Here is a 15767-nt window from a genome sequence, read left to right as displayed (position 1 = left end):
CATTTCTAGAAGCTACCTACCAATATTCCAGCGGGAGAATATTCAGAGAAATAGTTGCCCAAAGTAGATCGGTAGCATCCCTCAAGTGGATGGAAACAGAAGTCTAAAATAGGCCTGAAAGGGCCTCCAAGATTCACCTCTAAGGAAGGCTCTCGTTGTCTCAAGAGCAAACCACAGCCGCAGAGATATGACAATCCTTTTCAGCCTTTGTGTCTATTTTTAGTCCAGTCCTGTCCAGCCTGGAGCTAATGCAGAGCAAGAAATATGAGAGTCCCTGGGCGCGGGGCAGGTGTGAAACCATTTCAAAGCTATGCTGTAATTGTAATTACCTTCTCCTTGTTGAAATCAAAGCACCTGACCAAAAGCAGCTGATGAGAGGAAAGGTTCTTTTTTTTTTTTTTTTTATTTGAGAGCGACAGACAGAGAGAGAAAGACAGGTAGAGGGAGAGATTGAGAATGGGCGCACCAGGGCTTCCAGCCTCTGCAAACGAACTCCAGACGCGTGCGCCCCCTCGTGCATCTGGCTAACGTGGGACCTGGGGAACCGAGCCTCGAACCGGGGTCCTTAGGCTTCACAGGCAAGCGCTTAACCGCTAAGCCATCTCTCCAGCCCGAGGAAAGGTTCTTATTTTGGCTTCATGATGGCAGGCAGGGGAAGACCAGGCATGAGTGCAGGCTGGGCAGGACGCCTGTGACACCAGGTGGAAGCCAGCCACAGCAGAGCAAGCTGGATGCTAGCAAGGGGGCCCTGGCTATACTGCCCACAAGCCTAGCCCCAACAACACACCTCTTCCGGCGAGGCCCCACCTTCCAAATTGCCATTAGCTGTGGCCAAGCATTCAGAACACATGAGCGTATGGGGGACATTTGATTGAAGCCATCACAGGTGGTAAAGCAAAGACTGCAGCTAGAGTCTGCTAGGGCAACGTCCACTTGGGCTACAGCAAGACGCTACCTCATGGAAATCCTGTGAGGTGCGTATATTTACATCCCTGATTAACAAATGAAGACGTGAAACCATGAATTATTTTGCTAGGTCACCTACCCAGTAAGTGAGGACCAGGATTGAAACTCAGGCCGTCTGCTCCCAAAGCCTGTGGCCCTAACATTGTTCTGTTTGCTTCCAACCAAGAATATGGTTCAAAAGAAAAGTTGCGGACTGGAGAGATGGCTTAGTGGTTAAGCGCTTGCCTGTGAAGCCTAAGGACCATGGTTCGAGGCTTGATTCTCCAGGACCCACTTTAGCCAGATGCACAAGGGGGCGCATGCATCTGGAGTTCATTTGCAGTGGCTGGAGGCCCTGGTGCACCCATTCTCTCTCTGCCTCTTTCTATCTGTCGCTCTCAAATAAATAAATAAAAATAAAAAAAGAAAAGCTACATTCATGACATTCATGATAATATTTAATATACTACTCCTTGTTAGAAGAAGTTGAAAATAGCCTAAATGGGGCTAGAGGGATGGCTTAGCAGTTAAGGCATTTGTCTGCAAAGCCAAAGGACCCAGGTTGATTTCCCAGGACCTGTGTAAGCCAGATACACAAGGGGGTACATGCATCTGGAGTTTGTATGCAGTGGCTGGAGTCCCTAGCATGCCCATTCTCTGTCTCTTCCTCCCTCTCTCTCTGTCATATAAATTAAATAAGTAAAATAAAATATTAAAAAAGTAAATAGCCTAAACATGTAACAATTGACTATATAGAATATAACAGTGAAATATAAATGAAAACATTGAAATAATCATTGTCTTTTGTTTTGAGGGTTTTTTGTTTTGTTTTGTTTTTTGAGATAGGGTCTTGCTCTAGCGCAGACTGACCTGGAATTCATGATGTAGTCTCAGGCTGGCCTCAAACTCACAGTGATCAGCCTACCTTAGCCTCCTGAGTGTTTTTTGCTTTGTTTGTTTTAAGGTAGAGTCTCACTGTAGTCCAGGCGGACCTGGAACTCACTCTGCAGCTCCAGGTTGGCCTTGAACTCAGTGATTCTCCTACTTCTGCCTCCAGAGTGCTGGGCTTAGAGGGTGTACCACCATGCCCAGCTGAAATGATCGTTGTCATGTAGCCTAGTCACATAGGGAATATCATTTGGTTTTAGAAGGAAATCCTGTGATAATTACCATGTGGATGAGGACATCCTGTTAAGTGAAATAAGTCAGTCATAAGAGCATAAGTACTGCATGATTCCACATATATGCAGGGTCATAGGCACATCAAATAGAATGGGGTTCTCAGGGACTGGGGAAAAGGGCCTGTGGGTGTGGAGCTTTGGTTTTGTTTTATTATTTATTTATTTGACAGAGAAAGAGAGAGAGAATGGGCCTGCCAGGGCCTCCAGCCACTGCAAATGAACTCCAGATGCGTATGCCACCTTGTGCATCTGGCTAACGTGGGTCCTGGGGAATCAAACCTAGGTCCTTTGGCTTTGCAGGCAAGTGCCTTAACCGCTAAGCCATCCCTCCAGCCCAAGCTTTGGTTTTGAAGAGGAAGAAGTTCTAGAGATCTACTACTCAACTATATGCCAGCTCTGTGTGGTGGCACACACCTTCCTTCCCAACATTCCAGAGGCTGGGGTGTGAAGGTTGCTGTGAGCTCCAGACCACTGGAGAGATGGCTCACTGGTTAAAGGTGCTTGCTTGCAAAGTCTGTGGGCCAGGTGCAATCCCCCAGCCACCCACATAAAACTGGATGGACACTCTCTGATACACACACAAATAAGCTAAAGAAATTAGGCTGGGCATAGTGTGATGGCACATGCCTTTAATCCCAGCATTCAGGAGACAGAGGTAGGAGGATTGCTCTGAGTTTGAGAGTAGCCTGACACTACATACTGAATTCCAGGCCAGCTGGGGCTAGACTGAGACACTATTTCAAAAAAGCAAAATAGGGCTGTAGAGATGGCTTAGTGGTTAAAGTGCTTGCCTGCAAAGCCAAAGGGCCCACGTTCGATTCCCCAGGACCCACATCAGCTGGATGCACAAGATGGCACAAACGTGTGGAATTTGATTTCAGTGGCTGGAGGCTCTGGCATGCCGATTCTCTCTCTGTCATAAAAAGATATTTTTATTGGCTGGGTGTGGTGGCTCATGCCTTTAATCCCAGCACTTGGGAAGCAAAGGTAGGAGGATCACCATGAGTTTGAGGCCACCCTGAGACTCCATAGTGAATTCCAGGTCAGCCTGGGCTAGAGTGAGACCCTACCTTGAAAAAAACGAAACAAAAAATATTTACTTATTTGCAAACAGAGAAGAGTGACAGAGAGATGGGTGTGCTAAGACCTCCAGTCACTGCAAATAAACTCCAGAGGCATACACCACTTTGTGCATCTGGCTTTATGTGGGCATTGGGGAATCGAACCATGCTCATTAGGGGTTGCAAGCAAGAGCCTTAACCATTGAGCCATATCTCCATCCGAACACCAACCTTTTCTATACAATATCACCACTTGAATCCTGCCCCCTTAATCTTCTAGTCGAAAGTTGGGCAGAGTTGTTCATCATGCTCCCTTTCCTTTTATTGACATGTCTGGAATATATCATAGCTCTGTGATCTGTGTCAAGGTCTCTGTTTTTGTGTTTTGTTTTTCTTTTCTGAGGCAGGTCTCACACTAACTCAGGCTGACCTGGAACTCACTCTGTAGTCCTAGGCTGGCCTTGAACTCACAGTGACTCCTATCTCTGCCTCCCAAGTGCTGGGATTAAAGGCATGTGCCACCATGCCCAGCTTAAAGTCTCTATTTTTATTTTTTTAAATATTTATTTATTTATTTATTTGAGAGCGACAGACTCAGAGAGAAAGACAGATAGAGGGAGAGAGAGAATGGGCGCACCAGGGCCTCCAGCCTCTGCAAACGAACTCCAGAAGCGTGCGCCCCCTTGTGCATCTGGCTAACGTGGGACCTGGGGAACCGAGCCTCGAACCGGGGTCCTTAGGCTTCACAGGCCAGCGCTTAACCGCTAAGCCATCTCTCCAGCCCTATTTTTATTTTTTTTTTATTTTATTTTTTTCCGAACTAGGGTCTCACTCTGACCCAGGCTGACCTGGAATTCATTATGTAGTCTCAGGCTGGCCTCAAACTCTCAGTGATCCTCCTACTTCTGCCTCCTGAGTGCTGAGATTAAAAGTTTGTGCCGCCACACTTGGCTCCATTTTTATTTTTTATTTATTTACTTTTTCAAGGTAGGGTTTCACTCTAGTCCAGGCTGACCTGGAATTCACTATGTAGTCTCAGGGTGGCCTTGAACTCATGGTGATCCTCCTACCTCTGCCTCCCAAGTGCTGGGATTAAAGGCGTGTGCCACCACACCCGGCAAGGACTCCCTTTTAAATTTATCCTTTTAATAATATGGGAAGAAAATGGATGCAAAATCAGAGTGAAATCTTTCTTCTGTAGATCTAGGATATGAAGCGTCAAGGGAAATGCTACTTATCAGATTTAAGTGACTAGAAAAACTCCTGTCCTTGAGGGACATGCCATCTTCCAAGTTCCCAAGAGCCAGGACATGGTACTGTAAGACACTTGAGATTGATTCAAGGTCAGGTGTGTGGCTTCAGCTCTAAGCAGTAATACTAGCAGTACCCACTAGAGCCACTAGATGCCGCCAGTGCCCCACACCTGACTTCCAGACCGTGAATCGCAGACAACAAATCATGCCTCCCCACTTTCTGCCAATCACCAGCTCAACAGCTCTGGATGGCCGAGCATGGCCTTTTTCAAAGCGCTTACCCTTATTTCAACATCATTCTTGCTTTGTCCTTGCAGGCTTTCCGTCCAAACCCAGCTTACACTGCTAGAGATCGAAGCTGCTTGTGGTTTGTACCAGACTAGTGCAGTCAGAAAAATAAACCAATCATTGAGACAGTCAAAGGGGAGGGGTAGACATGGAAAGAACAGATCACTATTGTTTTTTGGTTTGTTGGTTTTTTTTTTTTTGATTTTTCGAGGTAGGGTCTCACTCTAGCCCAGGCTGACCTGGAATTCACTATGGAGTCTCAGGGTGGCCTAGAACTCACGGCGATCCTCCTACCTCTGCCTCCCGAGTGCTGGGATTAAAGGCATGCACCACCACACCTGGCAAAGTGCCATGTCAGGCCCCAGCGAGATATTGTATTTTTGTAATTAAAAAAAAATTTTTTTTTTCCGAGGTAGGGTCTCACTCTAACCCAGGCTGACCTGAATTCACTATGTAGTCTCAGGGTGGCCTCGAACTCATCTGCATCCTGAGTGCGGGGATTAAAATCATGTGCCACCATGCCCAGCTCCATCATTATTTTTAAAAATATTTTATTTATTTGAGAGAGGCAGAGGTAGGAGGATCGCCGTGAGTTCAAGGCCAGTCTGAGACTACATAGTGAATTCCAGGTCAGCCTGGGCTAGAGCAAGACCCTACTTCAAAAAACTTACTATTATTTGAGAGAGAATGGGTGCACCAGAGCCTCCAGCCACTGCAAACGAACTCCAGATGCATGTGCCACCTTGTGCATCTGGCTTACATAGGTACTTGGGGAATTGAACCTGAGTCCTTTGGCTTTGCAAAGGCAAGCACCTTGACCGCTAAGCCATCTGTCCAGCCCCTCCATCTTTTTTTTTTTTTTTTTTTTAAGGTAGGGTCTCAATCTAGCCCAGGCTAACCTAGAATTCTGTAGACTCAGGATGGCTTCAAACTCCTGGCGATCCTCCCTACCTCTGCCTCCTGAGTGCTGCAATTAAAGGCATGCACCACCACACCCAGCTTTCATTATTGTTATGTTTTGTTTTGTTTTTTTCATTTCTTTTCCAAGATAGAGTCTCACTTTATTGCCTGGCATGGTGGTGCATGTCTTTAATTCCAGCACTTAGGAGGTAGGAAAATCACTGTGAGTTTGAGGCCAGCCTGAGACTACATTGTGAATTCCAGGTCAGCTTGGGCTAGAGAGAGACCCTACCTGGAAAAACCAACCAAAAAAAGAAAGAAAGAAAGAGAGAGAGAGAGAGAGAGAGGGAGGGAGGGAGGGAGGGAGGGAGGGAGGGAGGGAGGAAGGAAGGAAGGAAGGAAGGAAGGAAGGAAGGAAGGAAGGAAAAAAATAAAAGCTAAGAAGGAAAGATCTTTCTTCCTTTAAGGTTAGAGTCAAGACTCTGAATCCAGTAGTAAAGACACTAGTAGAAAGGATAAGAGGCAGGTTATTCGAAAAGCAGGTGAGGAGCCGGGCATGGTGGCACATGCCTTTAATCCCAGCACTTGGGAGGCAGAGGTAGGAGGATCGCCATGAGTTCGAGGCCACCCTGAGACTACAGAATGATTTCCAGGTCAGCCTAAGCTAGAGTGAGACCCTACCTCGAAAAAGAAAAAAGAAAAGCAGGTGAGGGCTGGAGAGATGGCTTAGCAGTTAAGCGCTTGCCTATGAAGCCTAAGGACCCCGGTTCAAGGCTCAATTCCCAGGACGCACATTAGCCAGATGCACAAGGGGGCGCACGCGTCTGGAGTTCATTTGCAGCGGCTGGAAGCCCTGGCGCGCCCATTCTCTTCTCTCTCTCTGCTTCTTTCACTCTCATAAATAAATAAACAAAAATTTTTTTAAAAAAGCAGGTGAAAAAAGACCCCAAGGGGGAAAACAAGCCATTGGCAGCAGCCATATTGACACATATGGACATGCTGAGGCACCCTTCCCAAGGTGTCACCAACACTTGGGCTGGGTCACCCCAAGGCCAACTCATAGAGTTCAGCAAGCCAATAATGAAACTCTGAGGACATCCTCACAGGGGCACAAGCCACGGCGGTGTGTCATCATGGCACAGTGCTGCTGACACTCAGCAGGTGACCCTTCTCTTGTGACGATTCCAACGTCTTGTGGGCTGTGACTCATGCCAATTAACCGTGACTCACTGGCAGCACTGAACATAAAGAGGTTATTATCACCACTGGATCAAGTGGGGAAACTGAGGGATGGAGTGGGGAAGCAGCTTTGCTCCATTAGCCAGTGGCAACAAGTCATGAGCTCATCACCACCTCAGTTCCAAAGCCCATAAAGCTGCCCTTGACAACCAAGAGTAAACAGAGCTGTCCAGGGAAGAAAAAAGGGACCTTGCCTCCATGCAAACCAGCCAGTAGAGCCATAGAACGAGAGAGAGAGAGAGAGAGAGAGGCCAAGCATGGTGGCACACACCTTCAATCCCAGCATTTGGGAGGCAGAGGGAGGAAGATTGCCATGAGTTCAAGGCCAACCTGACCTACAGAGTAAATTCTAGGTCAGCCTGGACTAGAATAAGACCCAGTTAAACACACACACACACACACACACACACACACACACACACACACACCACACAGGCTGGAGAAATAGCTTGGTGGTTAGGGTGCTTGCCTGTGAAGCCTAAGGACCCTGGTTCAAGGCTCCATTTGCCAGAACCTACGTAAGCCAGATGCACAAGGTAGCGCGTGCATCTGGAGTTCGTTTGCAGTGGCTGGAGGCCCTGGTGTGCCCATTCTCTCTTTATCTGCCTCTTTCTCTCTCTGTCTGTCTATCACTCTCAAATAAATAAGTAAATAAAAATAAACCAAAAAATATTTTTAAAAAATCAAGAGACTGGGGAGATTGCTCAATGGTTAAGGCACTTGCTTGCAAATCCTGTGGGCGTAGGTTTGATTGCTTCGTATCCACATAAAGCTAGACACACAAAGTGGCACATTCATCTGTAGTTCATTTGCAGTGGCAAGATGTCTTTGCATGCTCATTCTCTCCTTTTTTTCTCTCTCTCCCTAATAAATAACTAAAAATATTTAAAAACAGTAGGGCATAGTGGCTCATGCCTTTAATCCCAGCCCTCAGGAGGCAGAGGTAGGAGGATCGCCATGAGTTTGAGGATACCCTGAAAATACAGATTGAATTATAGGTCAGCCTGAGCTAAAGTGAGCCCCTACCTCAAAAAACCCAGATAATAATAATAATAATGTAAAAAACAATATAAAAAACAAGATGGCTTAGCGGTTAAGCGCTTGCCTGTGAAGCCTAAGGACCCCAGTTCAAGGCTCGGTTCCCCAGGACCCACGTTAGCCAGATGCACAAGGGGGTGCACGCGTCTGGAGTTTGTTTGCAGTGGCTGGAGGCCCTGGTGCGCCCATTCTCTCTCTCTCTGCCTCTTTCTCTCTGTCTGTCACTTTCAAATAAATAAATAAAAATATTTAAAAAAAATTAGTCGGGCATGGTGGCGCACGCCTTTAATCCCAGCACTCGGGAGGCAGAGGTAGGAGGATTGCCATGAGTTCAAGGCCACCCTGAGATGACAGAGTTAATTCCAGGTCAGCCTGGACCAGAGTGAGACCCTACCTCGTAAAACCAAAAAAAAAAAAATAAAAAATAAATAAATAAAAAAAATAAAAATCAACAATAACAACAACATAAAGCCTAGAGAGTCACAAAGACTGGGACCTAACTCTTCTGGATTCCACAATGAGGAATGTGAAGGCCAGTGTGGGGAGTGACAGATGCTAGCCACAATCACGCTGTGGGTGTGTCACACATAGATAGGCCAAGCCAAACCTAGAGTCCTGAGGCTGCCTGCTGGATCTGGTCCTGCTCTACAGCCACAGTGACAGCCCAAGAGACGAGGCAGAGCCTCCCAGGGAGAACGAGATAACTCCTAGACCATCCGTGTGTGCTTCTGGGGCAGTTCCTCGAGCCTCGGTTTCTTCCTCTATAAAATGAGGACAATTAGCCGGGCGTGGCGGCGCACGCCTTTAATCCTACCACTCAGCAGGCAGAGGTAGGAGGATTCCTGTAAGTTCCAGGCCACCCTGAGACTACATAGTGAATTCCAGGTCAGCCTGACCTAGAGTGAGACCCTACCTCGAAAAAAAAAAAAAAAGGACAATGGGGCTGGAGAGATGGTTTAGCTGTTAAGGCACTTGCCTGCAAAGCCAAAGGACCCAGGTTCGATTCCCCAGTACCCACGTAAGCCAGTTGCGCAACGTGGCACATATATCTGGAGTTCCTTTGCAGTGGCTGTAGGCCCTGGTGGCGTGCCCTCTCTCTCTTTTTGCCTCCCTCTCTCCAATAAATAAAATTTTATTTATTTATTGGAGAGAGAGAGAGAGAAAGAGAGAGAGAGAATGGGCGTCTCAGGGCCTCCAGCCACTGCAAACAAACGCCAGACACGTGCACCCCCTTGTGCATCTGGCTTACATGAGTCCTGGGGAATTGAGCCTGGGTCCTTTGGCTTTGCAGGCAAGTGCCTTAGCTATGAAGCCATCTCTCCAGCCCAATAAATAAAATATTTTTTAAATGAAAACACAAATAAATAAAAATAAACAAAAAAAAATTTTAAGGGGCTGGAGAGATGGCTCAGTGGTTAAGCGCTTGCCTGTGAAGCCTAAGGACCCTGGTTCAAGGCTCATTTCCCAAGGAACCAGGAACGTGAACCAGATGCACAAGGGGCGCATGAATTTGGAGTTCCTTTGCAGTGGCTGGAGGCCCTGGTGCACCCATTCTCTATCTATCTGCCTCTTTCTCTCTCTGCCTGTTGCTCTCAAATAAATAAATAAAAATAAACAACAACAACAACAAAATGAGAACAACGCTGGTCGCTGTATCACAGGCGGGTTTGAGAATTCAAGGAACTGCCTTAGCTGTTTGCTTAGCATTCCTTAGCAGCACGCCTAACCACTTAGCAACCCTGCTGGTTTACGGTCTGGACTTTCTGGGTTTTTTTTTGTTTGTTTGTTTGTTTTGTTTTTTCGAGGTAAGGTCTCACTCTAGCCCAGACTGACCTGGAATTCACTATGGACTCTCAGGGTGGCCTCGAACTCATGGCAATCCTCCTACCTCTGCCTCCCGAGTGCTGGGATTAAAGGCATGCGCCACCACGCCCAGCTTTTTGGTCTGCACTTTCTGAATGCATGGATGTTGAGGTCACCAACGACACCCCAGAACTTCCTCACCCTGCTCTAGCTGGAGCTGCTGCTTCTTTTTTAGCCCCAGAGCTTCTCCCCCGACATCAGACGGCACACAGGTGCGGCTGGCATTTCAGCTCGAACAAAGCCTCAGCTTTAGAAGCATCGGGAAGTACCTTGGGCAACAAAACACAAACCAAGATAACCACATTCCTGCCAGTCTGGCTCAGGGCCCGGCAAGGCTACCCTTAGGAGATGGTGGTACAAGGTCAACAGGAGGGCTAATTATAGAAGCATCCTGCTGGTTGAGGGTACTGCTGGCTTGTCCAGCATAGCTTACCTGAGTCATCCATCCTGGAGACTGGGGCCACCTGGGCCTGGAGTTGGGCCGGCGGGCCTCCAGGAGTCTAGAGGACCTTCTGTGGGTTGAACCTCACCAGTGCCAGCATCTTCTGCCCCCTTTTCCCCTCAGAATGACAGTTGAGGCAGATTAGCTGCACAAATGTAGCTCAAACTGAGCAAAGAGACCGCAGGGGCTTGACCGTAGGCCAAAAGGCCCAGGGCCCATTCTGAGATGAGCATAGTGAAAACCTGAGAGTCTTTGGAAAAATCCCTCACATAACACAGATGAAAGAAAAAGGTAGCGAGGACTCAATGGAGGTAGCCTTGTACTCTCCTCACAGCAGCTTCCACACCATCAGTCAACTCCTGTCCCCAGCTGGTCCTCAGGGGCGCCAGAACTTTCTGGCCAAGTCCTTACTCTAACCCAGGTTCACCCTGCTGGCCAGCTGTGACCTGGGTTCAACACCCATAAGCTCAGCTCAGAGGCTTTCCAAAGTAAAAGCAGGTCAGAACTATGTGCTCTAATTCCCAATCAACTTTATTTTTCTTAATTTAAATTTTTGTTTCTTATTTCTTTTGGTTTTTCGAGTAGGGTCTCACACTAGCCCAGGCCATCCTGGAATTCACTATGTAGTCTCAGGCTGGCTTTGAATTCACAAGTGAGCCTTTTACCTCTGCCTCCTGAGTGCTGGGGTTAAAGGTGATTGCTACCATGCTGGGCTTGTTTTTATTTATTATTTTTTTTTAAATTTATTTATTTGAGAGCGACAGACACAGAGAGAAAGACAGATAGAGGGAGAGAGAGAGAATGGGCGTGCCAGGGCTTCCAGCCTTTGCAAACGAACTCCAGACACGTGCGCCCCCTTGTGCATCTGGCTAACGTGGGACCTGGGGAACCGAGCCTTGAACCGGGGTCCTTAGGCTTCACAGGCAAGTGCTTAACCGCTAAGCCATCTCTCCAGCCCCTTGTTTTTATTTTTAAAAATATCCTTATTGATTCATTTGTAAAGAGAGGGAGAGAGAGCGAATGAGTGGGGCCTCTTGTTACTGCAAATGAATTCCAAATGCATGTGGCACTTTGTGTATCTGGCTTTATGTGGGTACCGGGGAATCAAACTCAGGCCATCAGGCTTTGTAGGCAAGTGCCTTAACCACTGAGTCATCTCTCCAGCCCCACAATCAACTTTAAAATCACAATAAAATTAGAAGATATTGTTTCAAAAGATATAAAAACTAAGAATCGTAAAGTCTCTTTCTTTCTGACTTACTCTAGTAAGGAAGCAAAAAGGATGTGTCAGAGGAGGAAATACGTGAGCACTCTATCTGTCTGGGAGGAAAACATTTGCACTCTGAAGGACTTTCCATGGGAGGGCTCAACTGTTACATGGTTGGCAGGAGAGACCCACAGAAGGCCCACATGGGAAACTAAATGCAAAAGGGCCAGGCGTGGTGGCGCACGCCTTTAATCCCAACTCTTGGGAGACAGAGGCAAGAGGATCTCTGTGAGTTCTAGGCTAGCCTGAGATAACAAAGTGAATTCCAGGTCAGCCTGGACTGGAGTGAGACCCTACCTCCAAAAGCCAAAACCAAAACAAGAAAAAACTTGCAAAGGGCTGGAGAGATGGCCCAGTGGTTAAGGTGCTTGCCTGCAGAGCCCAACTTCCCCAGTACCCAAGTAAAACCAGCTGCACAAAGGGGCATCTGCATCTGGAGTTTGTTTGCAGCAGCTACAGGACCTGGCATGCCTATTCTCTCTCTTCTTGCAAATAAATAAAAATATTTTTTATAGCTATAATATGTATGTATTTTTATAAAATGAGCTTTACTTGTAAATAACTCTTTAAAATTCTGACTTTACAGTTAACCCACGACGAGACAATGTAACACGTATGTACAACAATCTTAATCCGTTTCATTAAGCATTATATGAATTGTTATTGCATTTATGTTAAGAAAGAATGTCTAAGAGGACACCATGTTTTTATTCCCTAGGTTACTACTCTGTTGTATATCCTGGATGGCCCATATATTCACGTCACAGATACACATCACTCATTCTCATTGTTAAATCAGTACTTCTATTGCTGTCTGTTATTATTACCCTGCTGGTAAAGGAGAAATATCCTAATTTAGTTCTTTTGGACTAATACAATAGGGAAAGGAACAACTTATACATATGTGGCTTTTTAATAAATGAAACTGGGGATATTTTTAATTTCTATTTTATTTCAGAAAAAGCATGTTGCAATAAAGCTTTAGTCAAAAGAACTGCTTGGCCTCCTAACTCTGTAAGTTAACCACCGACCCCCTTTATTTCCCACATTTCTGCAAACAAATATTGTTCATAAGCTTCCATAGCTGGACTTTCACTAAGTAACCTTGTCTCTATGCTTTAGTTTCCAAGTCTGTAAAATGAGTGAGCTACATACATCTAGTATGAGTGCTGCTCTACGAACCGAAGACACTCGGGAAAAGAGATGACCACTGTCATTGCTCACGTATAAGGCAACTCATGGCCAGCCTTCTCACAGCCCTCTACCAAAGGAAATATAAGTTTCACTTCAGGAAGGCTTCTCAGAGTTACTTTTTTCTCTTCTTTTTCTTCTCATCTGCTTCCATCTGCAGCTTCACTTCTTCAGTTGTAAGAGCTATAAGTTTCTTTCCCTTTGCTTTCTTGACCTTCTCCTTGATGGCAGCCACATCGAGTTTACTCTCAGTAGAAGTTTAATGTTGTAAATGGGATGAATATTCTTCATGGTATCTAGGACTACTTTTCAAACCTCGGTTCTCCGGCTTAGACTTCTCATTGGGAAATTCACCTTTTCCAGCCGCTGGGACAGGAGCTCTTACCGAGGAGGACGCCATTTTCAAACTCAAAAATATTTTTTAAAAGCTTAAAAAAAAAAAACAGTTTCAAAGAAGCCAGGTGTGGTGGCACATGCCTTTAGTCCCAGTACTTGGGAGGTAAAGGTAGGAGGATCACCATGATGAGTTTGAGGTCAGCCTGAGACTACATAGTGAATTTCAGGTCAACCTGAGCTAGAGTAAAATCCTATCTAGAAAAACTAAACCAAACCAAACCAAAACAAAACAAAACAAAAGGCTTGCAAAGAGGGCTTGCTTGCTTAGTGGTTAGATCGCTTGTCTGCGTAGAGGGAGAGAATGGGCACGTCACTTTGTGCATCTGGCTTATGTGGGTACAAGGGAATTGAATCTTGCTTTTTACCCTGCAGGCAAGAATAACCGCTAAGCCATCTCTCCAGTCACAGCTTTTAAATCCTCGTTAGGGGCTGGAGAGATGGCTTAGCAGTTAAGGCACTTGTCTGTGAAACCTAAGGACCCATGTTTGTCTCTCCAGATCCCATGTAAGCCAGACACACAAAGATGAGGCAAACGCAAGGTCGCACATGCCACTAGGTGGCACAAGCATCTGAAATTTGATTGCAGTGGCTGAGGCCCTGGCATGCCAATTGTCTCTCCCTTTCTACCTCTCTCACTTTTTAAAAAAAAATTAAAACAAACAAACAAACAAAAATTCCAGGGCTGGAGGCATGGCTTAGCGGTTAAGATGCTTGCTTGCAAAACCTAATGACTGCCGGCCATGGCAGCGATTCTTTAATCTCAGCACTCGGGAGGCAGAGGAAGGAGGATCGCCATGAGTTCAAGGCCACCCTGAGAATACAGAGTGAATTCCAGGTCAGCCTGGGTTAGAGTGAGACCCTACCTTGAAAAAATAAAAAAAAACAAACAAACAAAATAAATAAATAAAATAAAAACCTAATGACCCAGGTTCAATTCCAGTATCCATGTACAGCCAGAGGCACAAAGTGCAGCATGCAACTGGAGTTTGTTTGCAATGGCTGGAGGCCCTGACATGCCCATTCTGTCTGTCTGTCTCTTCTCTCTTTCTCTCTCTGCTTGTAAATAAATAAATAAAAATATTTTTTAAAACTTGCAAAGATATATTAAAAAGAAAAAGCCAGTGAGGTGATTCACACCTATAATCCCAGCATCAGGGAGACAGACTGAGAAGGAGGATCACCATGACTTTGAGGCCAGCCTGGATTATGTAGTGAGTTCCAAGTCAGTCTGGGCTACAGTGATTCAAAAAAAACAAGAACAAAAACAAAACAATAAAGCCAGAGCTACCAGTGGGTTGGACAGGAAACAGGAAGAACTAATATTGTGAGGTTTTTTTTTTTTTTTTCTTTCTTGTTTTTGTTTTGTTTTTCGAGGTAGGGTCTCACTCTAGCCCAGGCTGACTGGGAATTCCCTCTGTAGTCTCAGGGTGTCCTTGAATTTACAGCAATCCTCGTACCTTTGCCTTAAAGGAGTGCACCACCATGCCTGACTGTAATTATTATTATTAATTTTTTTTTTTTTTTTTGAGATAGGGTCTCACTGTAGCCCAGGCTGACCTGGAATTCATTCTGTAGCCTAAGGGCGGCCTTGAACTCACTGCGATCCTCCTACCTCTGCCTCCCAAGTGCTGGGATTAAAGGCGTGCGCCACCACGCCCAGCTTTATTATTATTTTTTAAAGATGGGTTTCCTGTATCTCAGGCTGGCTTTGATCCTCTGGTCCTCCTCCCTTTACCTTCCAAATATTGGGATTAAAGGTGTGGGGCAGTACTCTGCAGAAGCAACGTTGGAAACCAGTAATCTCATAGACCTGGGGCTGAAGTTCTATGATCCTCCCAGGAGGAGCGCTAAGAACCCCAAAATCCCAGGGTCTGAGAGCGGAATTGCTTCAGGCCTGCCTTCCTTTAGCACTTACCTCTCTCTGCCTACAGCTCTCACATCATCTGAGAGTGTGTCACCCTCTGCCATCTAAGTCTCAGCACTGTTGCCACTGCTGGCCCCTCACGCTTTCTAGTTTGTCATGAAGTGAGCCAGACCACAGATTGTCCCCTGTGGGGAGGGTGGAGAGAGACCTAGTTCTGTCCTTGCTGACTAAAACATGACCTCAGTCATAATGACTGGCTTTCTGTTTAACCTGCCAACCTGGGGTGCCGACTCCCCATCCTGGCCTTCAGGATGGCCTCACATGGGGTATTTGAATCTTCCTTGGCAGGTAGCAGTTGACCTTTCATGTAGCAGAGGTCAGTCAGGGGTGGCCCCAGCTTTAGTACTAAGCTAAGTGGGGCCTCACGATGTCACTTCCTGGACAGAACTTGGAGCCTGTGACTCAAGATTTTCATCACGACATAGTCCAAAGGTGGGGGTGGAGGGGAATCACAGGACTAAGTAGGACTGTGTTCATGAAAACAACATGAAAGGGCTAGTTTCATTATTATTATTATGATTTTTTTTTTTTTTTAGGTAGGGTCTCGCTGTAGCCCAGGCTGACCTGGAATTCACTCTGTAGTGTCAGGGTGGCCTCGAACTCATGGCGATCCTCCTACCTCTGCCTCCCAAGTGCTGGGATTAAAGGCATGTGCCACCACTCCCAGCTCTTGTTTTTGTTTTTGAAATAAGGTACCATTCTGCATCCTAGGCTGAGTTTGAACTCAAAGTGCTTCTCCAGCCTCAGCCTCCCTAGGATTGGGATTATAGGCGGGAGCC

The sequence above is a fragment of the Jaculus jaculus genome, chromosome 10, assembly GCF_020740685.1.
Source record: "Jaculus jaculus isolate mJacJac1 chromosome 10, mJacJac1.mat.Y.cur, whole genome shotgun sequence".
NCBI lineage: Eukaryota > Metazoa > Chordata > Mammalia > Rodentia > Dipodidae > Jaculus > Jaculus jaculus.
Note: the sequence above shows the minus strand (reverse complement) of the source record.